The sequence below is a fragment of the Pleuronectes platessa genome, chromosome 3, assembly GCF_947347685.1.
Source record: "Pleuronectes platessa chromosome 3, fPlePla1.1, whole genome shotgun sequence".
Taxonomy (NCBI): Eukaryota; Metazoa; Chordata; class Actinopteri; order Pleuronectiformes; family Pleuronectidae; genus Pleuronectes; species Pleuronectes platessa.
In genome coordinates this window covers 29,875,483-29,894,807 of record NC_070628.1, presented here as the reverse complement: position 1 = coordinate 29,894,807, position 19,325 = coordinate 29,875,483, and the positions used below count along the sequence as shown (strand labels likewise).

At 38.6% G+C, this 19,325-nt stretch overlaps 1 protein-coding gene across 1 annotated transcript in view; it reads right to left on the bottom strand.

Moving 5' to 3' along the window:
* The window catches only part of tenm3 (teneurin transmembrane protein 3), a 145,565-nt gene extending 138,534 nt beyond the window's left edge, over window positions 1-7,031 (bottom strand). The window contains exon 1 of the mRNA XM_053417750.1: window positions 6,629-7,031. The gene's annotated coding sequence lies outside the window, so the exon portion shown is untranslated. The remainder of the gene's footprint in view (window positions 1-6,628) is intronic.
* Between the last annotated feature and the right edge of the window lie 12,294 nt (window positions 7,032-19,325).

Genomic DNA, 19,325 nt, shown 5'->3' with positions numbered 1-19,325 from the left:
AAGGGATATAGAAAAAATACCCAACAGTTTTCACAACTGAGGTTAGGTATTGTTTTGGATTTTTTCGATACCAGTGCAAAATTAATACTTAAAAAACGGCTCTGGTACAATGGGGCCAGACCTGTTCCATATTTCTTGGGAAAAAAGACAAAATGATGGTGGGTGATTTTTTTTAAATTGCAAATGCAGATTGGAAGTTAAAACTTATCACATTTAAAATATACTTAAATATGCAAATATATATAACTGCAAAAATCCCGACATATTCACATAACACACTGAATAAAACCTAACCCATCTATGTAAAGAGTGTATTGCCACCAGAGTTAAGTTATCTATCTATATCTCCGCACATCCTGTGCTGTTCAACTATTTTAGAGCTTAGGTCTGGTAGTTATCGGCCATGTATACCCAACCCAATCCAAAATAAGTAAACACTGTGGTGACACCTGTCCATCTTTAAGACAATGCTCTGCATTGTATTCTGTAGAATACTCAAACTGCGAGCCAAAATTATCAGCTCCTCACACACCATACAGGCACAAAGAATATAATTAACACTGACATTACTCTGTTGCTAAATGCAGCTGTAGCTGCCAGCTATTAATTCAAAATGTATTTACATGAACGATACAAATTAGCGACTGGTTTTCAACTGCTTGATGTATTTGGCTTTATCATAAAACACCAAGTAATGGCTCCTTGAAGGATGCCCTCTGTGGAGCATTTAAAACCTATCCCTGCATTCCAACAATACAAATAGTAACACCCACACACACAAACACACACTCTTGTAACACTAGCCGGTTCCTTTCAGGTCTTATCTTGCTGCTGTAGGAAATGAAGACTGACGATGTGATGGGAAAATGAACCATGAGCACATGAGCCACAGAAGGTGGTGCTGTATTTAGAGGTGATTAGAGGGTGGGTGTGTTTGCGCGTGCATGTATTGTATTAGTCACTCAGTATCTCTTGGCACCATGCTTCTCAGTAATGTTACCTCTTTTTTCAATATTTACTTATTTACTCCTAATCTCATTAATCTTTCCAATACTAACCCCACAAATTTTAGCCATAAAACCGAGTTCTAGTTAATGGTTTGAGATCAAGAATGTTATAGTGATCAAGCGAGGGCAGCTCTTTGAATCAGTGCTTTATTATCTTAAAGTCAGCTTTCATCTAAGGTGGTATACAATATTATGGAGGTCACACTGGAATTCATTGCCAAACTGCTTTTCTACCCTGTATCAGGAGACAGTACAACGTGTAGTATTAGCAAAATAAATTGATTGTTATGATGCACAAGAAGAACAAGCTCTGCCGCAATTGTTTCTGAAGGATTACATCTGTAAATGTAAAGTAAGCGGCTGTCCATTTTTTTCTATAGATTAAATACATTCCTTTCATACGTCCTGGTCCTATAGAATCATGAGTCAAATATAAATGTTATTAATGTTTTATTTTATAATGTTTTGAACAATGGTGGATATTTGAAAACGATTTTAAATGTATTCCTCATTATTAGTGACTGTAAATATTCTGTACTGTATTGCCAATGAAGCTTGTTTAAAATGAGAGAAAGAGAGAGGGAGAATAATGGTTTTGATAAAAGACGATGAAGAGGGGAGAGGGGGTGGGTTTTGAAACTATATGGACTTCTTTCTCTGGCTCTTGATTTAACCGTTCTGAATATTTCAGCTCTCTGCTTTCTCCACCCCCTCGGAAGAAATGTTGATGCACACTTTCTACAGTGTTTTAAAATTATTTTCTGTTTATATTTTTTATAATTTGCCACAATGATTTAATTTTCATCATCTTGCATCACAATCGAATGTAGCAATAGGAAGTACTATGTCAGAATATGTGTGTGCGTGTGTGTGTGTTGGTGTTGAGGGCTGTTTTGATTTGAAATTCAAACATTCATTCGGACATGAGAAAAATATTCAGATTTGAGTTGTACCTATTCTATTATGTGCCAGCGCATCAGAACTTCTGAAGTAGTTTGCCTGATGATCCAGCAGAGGGCACTCCCCATCAGCTTGACCTTCTACATGCCCTCTTGACCTCAGTTAAGTAGGTAGGCCAGAGGTATTACTTATTTTACTATATGAATGGAGGATGTAACTAAGCAATACTGTACTGAGCACAGAATCATGACATATATCACAATATCTTCATATAGTTATTGCATGTTATGAAACATCCAATCGTTCATTTTAGGAAAAGTGACAGCCCTAGCGTGTGTAATGTAATGTAAGCATCTAATAAGGAAATGTATACCAGTATGCAAACACACACACACAAACACACACTGCATTCATTCCTTTACTTCTGTTTCAAAGTCATGTCATTCTGCTGTATTTCATCATCTAGCTTTGAAGCATGATCACACACACACACAAAAGCAGACCCCTATACCACAGACAAGATGTATTTCTCAAAATAGACTGTCAGAGGTATTGTTGCTAAGGGATAGCGATCTATTTGTGGATGGTGACAGATTTGAGATACCTGTATTTTATCTATCTATATATTTGTGTATATGCAAGACATAAATGGATATAGATATATATTTATACAAAATATACCTACACAGTCGCACAGTAAATTGCATCGGTAGCTTGTTTCTTAAACCTAGGACAGAAATAAACATTGCGTTTGATCTTTAAATCAATCAATCAAATGTTATTTGTATAGCCCATATTCACATATCGCAACTAGTCTCAGAGGGCTTTAAAAAGGTGTGACACCCTCTGTCCTTTACCCTAAGCAAAGTATGTAAACAATGTAAAGACATGCTTGATCACTCACTGAATGTCTATATATCTGTTAATAACATAGATGGCCATATATGAGTGTGTGTGTGTGTGTGTCGACCAATTGCATTAATAGTGGGATCAAACAGGTGATATAATGTTTCACTGGTAACAAAATTCTTATTTGAAACAAAAAGATCAGAAACAATGTGACCTTGAGTCTACAGAGTAACATTTACACAGACTCTAGTGCTCACATTGTTGTCCTTCTAAAAACATACATCTAGAAAAATCCCATCATAAATATAACATTTCTACTGATATCAAGTAATAAACAGATGGTTTCAATTATCATGTTTTAAATCAATAAAATACAAACAACCAGAGAAAGTTGACCGTAGTGCTGTGCAATTAAATAACATTGGAAGAGATAAAAATCAAAATCAAAGCAACCTGAAAAGCTGTAAATGAGTGCACACGGCAAAACCCTTAATTGTTTAAATTGCTGTACATTTTGTGTCTAATTTCCATTTGGATAAGAAATTTCCAAATAGATTTTCCCTTGAGTAATAATGCTTAGGTAATTGGCACAACAATAAATAGAATATCTCAATAAATGCAGGTTGCATGTTTTACAGGAAGCAGTTTGATAATTTATTGTAGCTTTAAAATTATTAAATATTTATCCTGCAATGAATTTTTAAATAAGGCGGAGTCGTTGAATGATACTCATACTACTACTGCCGCTTAAAGTAAAAACACATTCCATTTGGAATTTTCGAGCGGCACAGTAAGATTTGTTTGAAAATTTGGATTTTGATTGTCATTCATGGAAGCTTTTTTGTTTTAACAGCATAATAAAAAGTATTATTTAACCGTCAGAAATAAAGAGCTAATAATAGAAAGTTATTAGGTGTATTATATTGTAATCCTTTTGTGATACTTTTTCTTTCAGGCTTTGAATATAAAATTAATATAATCACACATTTGTATGTGTGTCAAAACAGCTCATAATAGCATGTGCATCACAACAAGGCGGGTGCTCCATAATCAAATTGGTGAAAACGTTGTGCTTTTCTTCACTCATTTTTCCAACTCTTCTTGGTATTTTCTTTAGTCCAACCACCATGTAATATCTCTCTGTGCAGTGAGCTCAGTCCCTCAAAGTGATAGGTCCGCAACTCCCAGTCCTCTGAATTAAAAAATATTCCAGAGAACCAGAAAAAAGTCCAGGTGGGAACAAGAAGGAAACATATCTGTTATATCCAGGAACTTCCACATCAGTTGATTATATGGGGCAGACATGCACACATTTAAAATCATCAACTGAAACACCCAACAAATATTTGTCTTTTAATGTAAAACATCCTCTTAACATCTGCATCTGCCTTTTCATTAATACTCAAAAACATATATAACATGTGTTATATATATGTATAACATATAATATGTATTATGTAAATAGTTAGTAATTAGTAACTATGTTAATGTTATTGTAGCGCTTTGACTCCAATGCTGAATCTTCAAGTGGTCGATGAAAATAAATTTTTCAATGGCTGACGCTTGTATATGTCAGGGAGGTCGATAGCCCGTCTTTAAGATGATGTTATTATGGCGTTATTTTTATTGTTGTATCTTATAAAAAAATTGTAATAATAATAATAGTAATAAATTATATTTAAATTAATTCACTTAATAATTAAAATAGAAAAATTCTATGTTTACATAGACCTACGCTCTACTTATTAAACTCTCTAAAACTAATTAAAATCATACTGTGTAAATAATAATTGAATGAAAAAATAGTTGCTGCTAATAAGTAATATGAATCACATGACCAACCATTTTTCATACTTCCATTCAACTGTGACATACTAATATTATTGCTGTGGTGTTTCTTTCCTAATGGACCCACTGGAATCTTAATAAGTTACACATGTTCTCTCTACCACTTTCCCTGGCCTCCTTTCTTTATGATGTGTCCATTCAAAGTCGTTTTTAAGCAGGTTTCCTCCCACAGTGACAGTTTAATTCCTTCAATCCATCACCGACTTCCTTTTCGCTTCATTATTCACACACGTTCTTAGGAGCATCTCAAAATTGATGTATCTAACTGAAAAGGTTAAACTTCAGAGGAGAACACAGGGAAAAGAAAAAGGAAAGAGAAAAGAGACAAACACATGAACATGCGCGCACAGGCACACACGCGCACAGCACAGGGGAAAGCTATGGAATGCAAATCTCCATGTCTGGAAATGATTAGGCAAAAAGCAAAAGCCTCTCTTTCTGTGTATCTGAGCAGCAGCACTAAGTCCAGCCACTGTACCCCCCCCCCCCCCCCCCCCCCCACACCCCCCCACACACACACACACAAACCCACCCTAACAGGCGTTTCAAAGCACAAATTGCTAGAAGCAGACACGATAAAAAGCCTGAAAGCCAAAACACTGCAGATGTTTTCTCGAGTTTTACCTCATTGGTTAAATACAGTTTGTTCGCTTCTGTCAGGGTGACAGACAGCACGGATGAACCTATTTCCTCCTACTATTCAGAATTGAATTACACTTTAGAACCAAGACTTACTTCTTGTAAGGACAGTATTTTTGAATCAAATAAAACAAATAGCACCTATACTCTCTACATTTGAGATAAAATCCAAACTTCACGAGTGCTAAAATATAAAGACCGAAAAAAACCAATACAATATCACCATGTGACCAGTTCACGTACGAACATGACCTGATGTCAACAAAACAAAAAGCAATGGACTGAGGACTGCTGAAAGCCTGACACACTGAGGGATCACAAACTAGGAACCGAGCCCATGTGTGCTACACGAGGGCAGCTGTGAAGTATATTAATATTAAGTGTGATCATTTCCAAGTCGACTTGGTGTATCCTTTCACATTTTGAATGTTTAAAGTAGAAATCCAAAGCACCCTTCATCAAACAGGAACAAATAAACACATTTTTGAAACTTAAATGAATTCAAAGGCCAGCTGCTTCTTGTTCAGAGTGACACTTCACAGTTTCTTTCATCTGTTTGAAAAGAACCTCCAGAAAACATGCTGGTGTAAACACATGTAGGACCGACAACAGTTTGTTTCTCATTATGTTCTCCACATTGATTCCTGCTCTAATTATGCCAATACTCCCAATCCCCTCTCTTTAAATATTGCCCGCACATAATGGCCTCGAAATCTAAAGCAGCCTTGAAGCTAATGCTCCCTATGTATGATTGAGCACAGAAATATTTGGTGTGCTTAAGAGGACTGCAGCAAGGAAACAAAGGCAGTAGTCCCTAATTGGCTGGCAGCAAGGGCTACTTACTGGAGAGGAGTGTGACAGTGATTTAGGATGAGCTGATGTGTGAGTGACTGCTCGTGCTGGATTAGAAAGTGACTGGAAAAGAAAGAAAGGAAAACAGAAGAGTGGCCTGCACCAAAGGACTGTCGGCTTACTCGCCAACTGTCCGCTGGATTTATCTTTGAAGTCTCCGGTTTGGACAGTGAGAGCACGGGCAAGAGACACAGACGGAAACAGGTGAGAAGAGGAAATAGAAAAGAAAAAAGAAAGATAATACAGGAAGACAAATGGCAATTCTACCACATTCGTCTTCTCCCTCTCTATCCTGCCACTTAATCAACAAATCAAACCATGAGGCCAAACACACCCGCGCGTATTTTGTTTTGTCAATGAGTTTTTAATTAGTCAGCCAATTCGAACAATGAGACACACACACACACACACACACACACACACACACACACACACACACACACACACACACACACACACACACACACACACACACACACACACACACACACTAGATGGAAGGTAAAACAATAGAACTGGCTTCAGTGGTCTACCTTGTCTGTGTGAGTACTCCAGTTTCGCCTGAATGGAAAGAGTTAATGTTCCCCAAAAGCACACAGGCTCCCTCCAGGCAGCATGAACACGCAGTCTCCCCGCTGCTGAGGGGAAATAACATCACACCTCCTCTCTGCCTCCCCTCGCTCCTTCCACCTCTGGAAAAGCTTCACAAAGCACACGCCGCGTGTTCTGACGTCTCTTTTTTCTGCCTCGCTCCTGTCTCTCACTTCTTCTCGTGTAGCCACTGCGCCTCCAGGTGACGAGAGGAGAAGGGAAATGTGAATGTCGTCGCTGCTTTCTTTACCTCCTCTACGTCAGTTTAGGAAAGTGCACCAGCCTCTCCCTCTCTCTGAGCCCCTCTGCCTCCTTCTGACTCTCACTCACCGCCGCCCCGCTCCCTCCCTCTCTCTCTCCTGCGCCCATGTCGCTCTCAAGCTCTCTCGCTGCTCGAGAGGGGGCGGAGTCACGGGGGGAGGCACAGGGAGCAGAGTGAAGAATGTGATTGGCTGACACAGATGGAGGGTGAGAGAGATTGAAATGTTGAGAATCATAAGACGAGGAAATACTTGGAAGGAGGGACTCTGAGTGGAGAGGGAGAGAGAGAGAGGGACAGAGGAGAGAGAGAGAGAGAGAGGGAGTGCCCCACGCCATCTCTCTCTCTCTCTCTCTCTCGCTCTCTCTCTCTTCCCTATCCTTCTCTTCTGTGTCAACTTCTCCTCTCCCTCTCCTTCTCCTTCTCTTCTCTCTCCCTCTCTCCTGTCTCTTCCCTCTCTTTTCTCTCCGTCTCCCCTGTCTCTTCCCTCTCTTCTCCCTCTCCCTCTCTGCCTCTCACCCTCTCTTCTCTCTCTGCATTCTTTTGCCCTGATCTCCCCGATTTCCCGACCGCATATGTATTCATAGCACAGCAACTACCCCGCTCAGCCTCACACATGAGCTCTCTCTTTCTGTCTCACTCTCAAAAGCATAAATGTGGTGTATGTGTGTGTGTGTGGGGGGGGGGGGGGGGGGGGGGCATGTGTGTGTGTGTATTGGACTGATGTATAAACCAAAGGTACTAAGAGAGAAAGAGAGGGAGTGACTGGGCTTAACTAAGGATTCGGTAACAGAGCAGCATGAATGTATTTTACAAGGACTCTCAAACACACACACACACACGTGTATATATATATATATACAAAGATAGAGATACAAAGATATATAGATCAGTGGTTTTCTCAAAGCTTCTTCCCACAGTCCAAAGACATGCAGATGTGAGTTAGACTCTAAAGTGACTGGTGGTCTGTTTCTGTATGTTGGCCCTGAGATACACTCGCAACTTGAACAGGGTGTCCTCCACCTCTGGCCCAAAGTGACCTGGGATTGCCTCTAGCTCCCTTCACGCCCCTCAAAAGGATGAGCAGTATAGATAATGGAAAGATGGAAATCTTCAATTTTGAAGGAGGATAAACTGGATTTCAAGCATAAATTAAAAAAAGTATCAAAGCCTAAATCCTCTGATTGTACTTTCTTTGGCATAACTGAAAACAGAGACTGGACACAGCAGGTAAATTGAGTTTCTATTGGACGTAGGAGTTATTGGAAACAACAACACACACACGCACACACAATTTTGGAAAATATTTGTTTAGCAGATTTGTTATTGTCAGATGTTTCAGTTCACTATAGAAAACATGATTGATCCATTTCTTGTTATGAAATGTTTTTTTCCTAAATCTTATTCTAATTCCTCAAAATAATAATAAAAGGTTCAATTGATATTCTTGGTTTTCAGGGCCAATTTCTTCAGCCAAAAATAAAATAGACTGTAGAAGCAACATGGTCAGGTTGTGTAACTGTTTTGTGTCAGTAAGAGAAACCAGTATTTTTTTAATTAAATATAATAACCTACAGGAAAATAAATGTTGAAGACATTGTTGTCCTTTATTGCAGAGTGATAACATAATAAGTTGTGGTCAATTTGTCAAAGAAAAATTTGGAACCAAACTGTGTTTTCAGCATATGGCCCGTTCTATATTGTAAAAACGTTAAAAAAATTATTTTGACAATCTTAATAAAAAAATATTTTCCTGTGATATTTTAAAAAAAATTCAAAAAAGTATTAGTCTGCTTACATAGACTTAAGTTCTATAACATATGAAATATTTATTATGCTTTTGAAGCTACACCATTTTACATTTTCAGGCACGTTCAGTCTTACCTTTTGTGAAAAATGGTATAAATGTTCCTTAAAATAACATGAAACCAACATAAACACAAAATATACATTTCAACAAACAAACCAAAAAAAAAAGCCTGTTAAACCTCATAGAAAGTGCTAAGGTCACACACAGAGGTCATATTAAAAGCCCAAAGGCCTGCTGAGCTTTTGCAATGGTGACTATTACATGAAGACAAGAAGAAAAAAGGCAGAAAAACAGAGCATGAGATGAATGTGCAACAATAAACAAAAACACATGCATTAATTTAGCCAGTACTTTTGTATACGCTCATTTGATTATGAAATGTACATTGAGCTTTTGACGGTAGAAATTATTAATAATTATTTTGTCATGATACAGATTTTGTGGGATCTAAACATTTTATGAATCTATACATTATTATAATCCTCACTTACAGTATACACACACAAAATAATGATACAAGCATCACCTCCCACAGAGGTTAATGGAACATTGATTTTAGGTCATTGGTAAGGACATGTGGTTCCAAAGTATGACATATCCTAGTCCTTAATGCTGCTGCTTTTAATGCATGTTTTGCATGTTAGAATTGTCACACACTCACTCGCTCGTAATAAGTCCTGTGGAAGATCTCCTGTGTTCTCACTTTCGGTACCCTCTGGACTTTCTGTCTAATTGTAAACCTAACTCAGTCCATGTCTGAAGGCAGCTACATTGTCCATTCACACTACAAATACCAAGCAAAAGCACAACAGCCACTACATTTGCTAAATAAATATCTACGCAAACAAAAATGCATCACTACAAACCACATGAGAACGTTCACTCTGCCCATCAGTCTATCTTTTCCATTCTGAACATGTTTTTTTAAAGTTAATTGAAGCTCGACTTAGTACACAGAACCCCAATTGGACAATCTGTTGTTATTGTTGTGAATTCTCCCACTGTCGCGAAAGCAGGGTTATTGCCATTGCTACAGATATTGAAAGTTTATTAATATTAAACATATTACTTTCCATTTTCACTTTTTTTATTGTTTGCGTGCTGGATGTTTTGTGCAGAGCGTTATGTATTCATTGTCTATGTTGCAGAAAGAACGTTATAAAACGTAGCTTTCATCCTACCTGGTTTAATTGCAACAAAGCTGTTCTGATTCAGTTTTTTGCTCTGATTTTATAGTCAATGTTTTTCATAAAATCAAACTGTATTTTCTTTATTAGTGTTTAGGTTTGAAAAATATTTTTTCCCACCTTGGAAAAAGTAGAAGGGAGAAAAACATCCTCACTGCAGGCTTCTATGTGGCTATTTTAGATCCCAATACCCTGCAGGAAGAGGCAGGATTGGACTCACTGGGCAGTTTTCTTGCTTATATTTCCCTCCTTCCAGCAGTGAGGCTTTTCTAACACCAGTGTATTTGCTGGTGCCCCCCACTGACCCACACAATACTGATTCTATACGCCTTCAGAGTGTTTGTGAGAGGGGGAGGTGTCTGTTTGTGTGTGTGTGTGTGTGTGTGTGTGTGTGTGTGTGTGCATGCGTCTTTGTGTGTGTGTGTGTTTGTGTGTGTATATACATGTTTAAGTGTGCAGTTAAGCAGCAATAAAACAGCCCTTGTGTGTATATGGGTGTAAGTGTGGGTCCCTCTTTGATTCATGGTATGGGACCAATACTGGACAAATACACAACCTTTGAGTAAGAAAAGGATAAAGGAGCTGTGCAAGGAAAAAGGTGAGAAGGAGGCACAGAGAAAAAAAAGAGAGCTTAAACAAAGTAACTGGTAAAGCAATATCAGAGCCATAAACCAGCACATCTGAGAGGAAAAGAAAAGATGTCTTTCTTTCCTAATCCTTAAAGCTTCCTTTAGACATGCAATAAACTCTGGATATTCCCCACGAAAATCTGACTTTTGTGAGAATGCAAATGTCTGGGTCAGTTAGCTCTGTTCGTCTTGTCAGGATGATGTCCGAATTAATTAATACAGCAGGATATTGTCCACATAATTCACCATATGCGATTGAGCACATACAGTTAGGTCCATAAATATTTGGACATTGACAACATTTTCCTCCTTTTGGCTCTGTACACCACCATAATGGATTTTAAATGAAACACTCAAGATGTGCTTTAAGTGCAGACTTTCAGCTTTAATTTGAGGGAATTTACATCCAAATCAGGTAAACGGTGTAGGAATTACAACACATTTCATATGTGGCACCCCCCTTTTTAAGGGACCAAAAGTAATTGGACAATTGGCTGCTCAGCTGTTCCATGGCCAGGTGTGTGTTATTCCCTAGTTATTTCATTGACAAGGAGCAGATAAAAGGTCTAGAGTTAATTTCAAGTGAAGTATTTGTGTTTGGAATCTGTTGCTGTCAACTCTAATTATGAAGTCCAAAGAGCTGTCACTATCAATGAAGCAAGCCATCATTAGGCTGAAAAATCAAAACAAACCTATCGGAGAGATAGCAAAAACTTTAGGTGTGGCCAAAATCAACTGTTTGGTACATTCTTAAAAAGAAAGAACGCACTGTTGAGCTCAGCAACACCAAAAGACCCGGAAGACCACGGAAAACAACTTTGGTGGATGACAGAAGAATTATTTCCCTGGTGAAGAAAAACCCCTTCACAACAGTTGGCCAGATCAAGAACACTCTCCAGGAGGTAGGCGTATCTGTGTCAAAGACAACAATCAAGAGAAGACTTCACCAGAGTAAATACAGAGGGTTCACCACAAGATGTAAACCATTGGTGAGCCTCAAAAACAGGAAGACCAGATTGGAGTTTATCAAACGACATTTAAAAGAGCCTGTACAGTTCTGGAACAACATCCTATGGACAGATGAGACAAACATCAACTTGTACAAGAATGATGGGAAGAGAAGAGTATGGAGAAGGGAAGGAACTGCTCAGGATCCAAAGCATACCATCTCATCAGTGAAGCATGGTAGAGGTAGTGTTATGGCGTGGGCATGTATGGCTGCCAATGGAACTGGTTCCCTTGTATTTATTGATGATGTGACTGCTGACAAAAGCAGTAGGAAGAATTCTGAAGTGTTTCGGGAAATATTATCTGCTCATATTCAGCCAAATGCTTCAGAACTCATTGGACTGCGCTTCACAGTGCAGATGGACAATGACCCGAAGCATACTCCGAAAGCAACCAAAGAGTTTTTAAGGCAAAGAAGTGGAAAGTTCTGCCATGCCCAAGTCAATCTCCTGACCTGAATCCAATTGAGCATGCATTTCACTTGCTGAAGACAAAACTGAAGGGAAAACGCCCCAAGAACAAGCAGGAACTGAAGACAGTTGCATTGGAGGCCTGGCAGAGCATCACCAGGGACGAAGCCCATTGTCTGGTGATGTCTATGGGTTCCAGACTTCAGGCTGTCATTGACTGCAAAGGATTTGCAGCCAAATATTAAAAGTGACAATTACATTTATGATTATGTTAGTTTGTCCAATTACTTTTGGTCCCTTAAAAAGGGAGGGCCACATATAAAATGTGTTGTAATTCCTACACCGTTCACCTGATTCGGATGTAAATATCCTCAAATTAAAGCTGAAAGTCTGTACTTAACGCACATCTTGATCGTTTCGTTTCAAATCCAATGTGGTGGTGTACAGAGCCAAAATGATGAAAATTGTGTCAATGTCCAAATATTTATGGACCTAACTGTATGATGTTTATCAAATCTGGACCACACTAGGTGTGTGTGCAGCGCATGGCGGCTGCGTCTCACAGGCATATGTTGTTCACGAAGGGAGTGTGTCTGCTGCGTGTCTGCTGTGGAGCTGCTATGTGAGATTTCTGGTGTGCCATATGTATTTCCTATACTAAGTAGCCTATGTATTCAACCTGCCGGACCCAATTCTCCAGATTTTACCCGGACTTTGCCTTTCACACATGCACAATGCAGCGGGAGGTTCTCTGCACAAACGCATTCACACCGGCATCAAATCTTCATCATTATTTATTTAGGCGAGAGGTGGATGACATGACGATGTTTACAGCACTCCGACACCGTCGTTGGCTCTTATCACCACCAACTCTCTTGACATCTTCGTTTGTGGCTTCATTTGGGATATATTTGATTTTTATTCCTTCTTGTGTCAGTCTCGTGTTGGAAGTGCCATCAACACCCCCTAACTACACTCGCCCACGGTGAATCCAGCAGGGGATCCCCTGCTGTGTTCGCTCATCGGATTCTCCTGACTTTCTGTGCACTTTACACCATGAGGCCAGGCAGGCCAAGTCCGCAGTCTCTGCGGACGATCTCGCTTGCACCTCTTCCTGAGAAAATGCGGAGGATCTGCCTGAGATCTGGAGTTCAGCGCATGTCAGAAAGCAGCTTATGATATGAAGCCGTGCACCTCCCAGTGCTTGCACCACTATGAGTTGGGACATTTTAGCCTCCTGGCCAGACTACAAAATAACAGTAATCATCTTGACCAGTACCCTGTAGCTGTGTGTGAGGGAGCAGAAGAACACAGTGCATGTATATGTGTACGCACATTACACTGTCAACCTCTGTGCAGTTCATTCAAAATAACAGTGATTACTAAGATCATATGGGGGTGGACTAAACCATTTAGGATAAATGATGGCGACCTGCTGCTTACCCACCTGTGGTTTAAACACAATATAACACACACACACTCTCGCACACACAGACACAATTGAATGCACAAACCCACACAGATTACTATCTTTTTAAAGTCACATGATGGAAAATATGCCAAATTCATGGCCATACAAGATGTGTGACATATAGCTGGAACACACACCCTTTGTGTTTCTGTTGAAAAGGCTCAATAGCTGTGTGCCGAAGAGATCACTGAATCTACGTGTGTGAGACAAGTTTTCTAATCACACCTTGCATTACAATGTCTTGAATGTGTCTTCATTGACTGTTTAATATTAGATCTCACTCCATATAAATTATCTAATTTGTGTTCGCTACGAGTCTATACAGATGTGTCCACTGTTAATGTGTCTTCACACACGTGTATTTATGTCTGTGCATGTGATTGTCATTGTGTTCAGCACAAGGGAGTGGAAGAGAGAGAGTTAGAGAGAGAGAGAGCAGTCAGGAGGGGCTGAGTGGATCAATGAGCTGTACACAGCTCTGCTATGAAGAATTATGTAGTGTTTAGTGATGAGATTCTGACAGTAGTCACAAACAAAGGAAGTGAGAGTAGAAAGTTTGGGCAGCAAGAGGCGTAAATAGACTTCTGATATTTTGTAAAACTGTAGCAGCTCAGAGGACATCAGCAGTTCACTATGTGGAAGTCCCAAATTAATTAAGTGAGCAAATTTTGAGTAGTTGTGAGGTGTGCTGCACTTCGCACAAATCACAGCCTAGTGCTCGCAGGAAGCCCGTAACCAGCTTTGACGTCACCATTTGTCATCAGGTTTGGTAAATTATAAATTAATATTATTGATTGTATATTTTGGAGCTTATATACAAATTTGAGGCTAACTACAGTTGCATACAAAATACGAGCTTTGTTAGGGAGACTGCAAGTGTCCCTAGCATCTTGAATAAGCACTTGTACTGTAAGCAGTTTAAATGTACACACGTTGGAAAGCAACACTGAGGTACCTTGCATGTGTGACTGTGCTGGCAGTATACCATTTATCAAGACAAAGCAATAGTCATTATGCCATGATCTGTAAGAAGAAAGAGAACATTCAAAGCAGTAACATGGTAATGCTTTCATTTTGCACTTTGCAGAGACCATGAAGTTCTCAACAGCTGTGCGCCTTTGACAATGGAATTTGTAGTTAAAACAGTGACTCATGTGTATCAGTAAATATGGAGTCAGAGAAAAATGCTGAAGGAGCAATTTTGTTGTTTTTTTTCTTTCCCAAAAATACACACACCTTCTCAATGTCTTCATTACAGGAACACAAATCCCATTTCTCAATCAAAAATCAAGAAATTCCTGTTCTCAGAGTTGTGCTATGGTTGCTGCAGCAAAATATTAAAAATATTATTAATCGAGTATCTCAGTCAAAGTGGAGCATAACTGATTTGTGTGTCTATAGAGCCTGGGGTAGGCTTTGTTCAGAGACCAGAGAATCTCATTTGTCAATAAAATTGGTTAAAAAATGTCTGAGAAAAAGTACTTGTAAGAAGATATTTGCAGGTGTACAACTCTCATTGACACACTGATTTGGGGATGTGTAGATTTAGTCCATGACATGATTCATATTCCTTGTAAGAGGTGTGTATTGCACAATAAGTTGCACCAAATATGTGATTCGTAACAGAGGATTTGTGCATCTGAGAGAAGAATTTGAGAAATTTTGGGCTGTGACTTCAAATTTATTGATAGAAAATGTTAACTGCTTACAGTAGAAGTGCTTCTTCAAGATGCTGCACTTGCTGCCTCCCTCAGAAAGCTCATAATTTGTATGCAAGTGTAGTTAGCCTCAATCATGTGTGACTATTTTCTACAACAACAAATTCCTTTTTACAAGAATGGAGGAGGACAGAAAGCAGAGGGACAGAGCAAAATAAGTATAATATCATTATTATTATTGTTGTTATTATTATTATTATAATGATGGTTGTTGCATGTTTTTTTGTCTTTTTTTTAATGAATATATGCATGTGGCTTATGTATGAATGTAATGGTATGGTGTGCTTCTTATAAACCTTGTTCACATGTATTTCATATCCATACCTCTGTCTGTGCTTATGTACATACTCTCCTGTATTAAAACAATTATTTATATCCAAATCTGAGGTTGGAAAACATTAACCAGTACTTAATTTTTTGGTAGATGTTGATCTTGGGTTGTGTTTCCAGAGCAGAGCTGCTCAAAGTAATCAGAGTTAAGTGGTCATTGAGGTCATTTTAATCAGATCTGAGCTGTAATGAAACCAAATGGTTGAAGGAACACACTGAAAATCTAATTCCACGTTATATAAAACAGCAGTTGAAAATGAATTTGAATAACCACAGTTTCCTTTTCTCACTCTTTCTGGCTCTGGAATGCTGCCTCTTGAGTGTAAGATAATAGGGTTATAAACAAAGAGAGAGTTTCAGATAGGGGCTTTGTATTTCAGTACCAGCTTTCTCTCTCTCTCTCTGTGTCTCTCTTTCTGTGTGTGTGTGTGTGTCTAAGACAACATGAAATAGGTGCCCCACTCACACATAAAGTCACCACTGGAGCAGTGAATGGACAGATGGAACGACAGCCTGTGTACTACCTTCAAAGTAAGCACTTTGCTATTCTTTTCCTCCTTTGCTATTTGTTCTCAATCGCTCTCATATATCTTATCCATCCAAAAATCCTGTATTGTGTGAACCTTTCACATTGCATGTGTTGTGAGAGAGGTCGAGATGAAAAATGGCAGGTGGCAAATACTGTAATACTGTCAGCTTATATCTAACACACACATCCAGGGGCATGACCAATATTAAATTACAATGTAGAAGAAGGTTGAGCAAGTATAAGCAGATTACAAATACATTGAGAGTGCAATATGAGGGAGATAATACCTAAGAGAGTGGGGTGGTGTTGGGGGAGTGGATGGGGAGAAGGGGCCAAGAGAGGGAGACAGAGAGAAAAAAATGAAGTAATAAAAAGTGCATGACTCATTCATACAACATATTTCACCTTCCCTTCACACAAGCTTTAGAGGTTTTGTCTCATTCCTGTTCTTCTCATTCTCTCACCTTTGTTCTCTCCTTTGAGATGGTGTGATTACTTAAAAGCATCCATCCGCTCATCATGATGATGGGGATGGAAACATATGAATGCCCTTATGAACTGTGTGTGTGAGTGTGTATGTCTCACAGCAGAGGTGCCATTCAAAAACCTCCTCCTCACCTCCTGTTGCACAAGCCACTAACCTGTCCCATCTCTCTCTCTCTCTCTCTCTCTCTCTCTCTCTCTCTCTCTCTCTCTCTCTCTCTCTCTCTCTCTCTCTAACTGTGTGAATTACAATTTTTTTTACAGAAGTTCTATCATGAGGACATAGTAAGACAGGGCATATCAAAAGAGGTTGCAAGGAAGGTTTAACTTTTTAAAAGTTGATGAAAATGCAATAGTGGCCATGCTGTCCAACAACAAAAGTATGTGCAAAACTAATGATTGTACCATGTTGGATAGTCTGGTCTACATCTGGTACTGGTCTTGAATTCCAGGCAACAGTACCGGTTCTGTATCTGTTTAAATGTGAACGGTACCGATATACTGAAATATTACAGTTTGTTTGTCTATATTTATTTACTTGTATACCTAATGCTGTTCTGTATATCAGAATCAGAAGTATTTTATTGCCAAGTAGGTTTACACCTACAAGGAATTTGCTCTGGTAATTGGTGCATACAATGAACATAGAAACATAAAAACGCAATAACATAAAAACGCAATAAATACAACATACATTGGAAAACCAATAACAAATAGAAAACCAGTATATATTTACTCACTGTTTACTTCTTATTTACTCACTTTTTTCCAATATTTATACAAAGTAACATTTATTTTGACATAAACATTTCTGAATCAAAATATATAAAAGATAAGATATAAAAAGTGAAGTATATGACCATAAGGCTATATAGAAGACAGTAGGTGAATGAAGCAGAACAATCTAAGTGTCATTTTAAGCTGACTAGTCTGCGGTACAGACAGACTGGCCAACCCACTCAACAGGCCTGCATACACTCACACTTTCATACACACACATATTCAGCTAAACCGCCTTTGTTAGTGTCATAATCACGTTAGGAGCCATATGACACTAGAAATAGCTGCCAAAGACAGACAAGGCGAATTGGAATGGGAGTTTGTATGCAACTAAGAGAGATACAAAAAAGGAGTGTTTGTGTGTGTGTGTGTTTGTGTGTTTGTTTCTCAGTAAAATAATCCATATGCTCAGGTCAGCCACACTATCACTAGCATCACAGACACTTTCGGGCAGACTAGCATGTCAGTGTGTGAGTGTATGTGAGAAACAGAGGGAGGCAGGGTGAGACATCAGAAAATTGTAGTTATCTCTCCATTCACCGTGAACAACATTGATACATTGAATTCAAGTCTCCTTTCCCTAATTAAAAAATTTAAATCTAAGTGTAAATTTCCAATGCTCCTTTGTATACTGCCAGTTTGCTATAGGATTCAATATCAGCAATATTAGCTGACTATGCTTGGCATTGTTGTTTTAGTTTGGTAAAAGGTTCATCTTAAAAGTAATCACACTGGGAGGCCACAAATAATTTAATTCTCTGCAAGCAAAGGCACAACTGCACATTATTCCAAATGACTATCATTCCCATTTTAGTCCTAATTTATATTCATTGATGTACAAATAAAACATAAATAAACTAAGTAAAGTAAGTGCAGTATAATTGAAAAGTATTGTAAGTATCGTGTCTTATAAGCTTTATAAGCAACTATCAATATTCGATAGGAATTTCTCCTGCACCCTAGTCTTGATACATCCTGTAGGATTGCTCCATATGTGTACCACCTGTGTTATCAGGGTAATACCAATGTGTCACATAGGAGCACACCAATAGCAGGCACACTGTTGAGCTTCTGAAATGGTTATGACCAAAGGAGACAACAATACAGATTCATACAGCTGTCTCCTGTGTCAAAGTCCAGTGTAGAAATAGATCCTTCAGGAACCCTCCTATATCCCACCTCACCTGCCACAAAAGGTTGCATACATTTTTTTTACAGGACAGTGTTAGTGTGACTGAGAGAGAAGAGGAGGAGGTAAGAGGGCGCAGGCTAGAGGCAATGTCCTAATGATGTAGTGGCTGTCAGAGAATTTGCTTCAGAGTGTAAATGATCCTGTAAGACCAGCATAGCTATTGATCCAGCTATTACACATCTCAACATACTAATGATTGTGTGTGTGTGTTTGTGCATGTGTGCTTCAGTTTGTGTGTACGTGCACACATGTATGTGTGTGTAACAGAGAGATGGAACAACCATGTAAAAAAAAAAGGTACTTTACAGTTTTTGCAAAAGACTGCAGAATGAATAGAAAATGTCATTTTGAGAAATAAATTGAAGAGAATAGTGTAAAGAAAAGAGAAGAAAAATTTCAAACAGCAAATGTTATGGAGATGTATTGTGTGTGTGTCTGTGTGTGTGTGTGCGTGTGTCTTCTAACAATTCTCCTATTACAATGTGACAGATATGAAACCCAATCTGAACCTGATCTGCTTGAAAGCCGATCTTAGTTCTCACCTTGAATATTTCCAATCGCATTCAACCCACACACACTTGCCCGCACACTCATATGCAGTAATATACACAACACACAGTACATCTTTATAGTTATCAGAAATCTCCCAGCTGTACTACTTATTCACATGATAAAATAATTGCATTTCTGATTCAAATACCAAATTTTCATGCTATCACAAAAAACATGACCCATGTTAAAAAATAAGCAAAAGACAAAAAATGATATGTCTTTTATGCTAAAAGTATACGTGAGACAAACTGTGATTTGTGAATTTTCTATACAAATAAAGT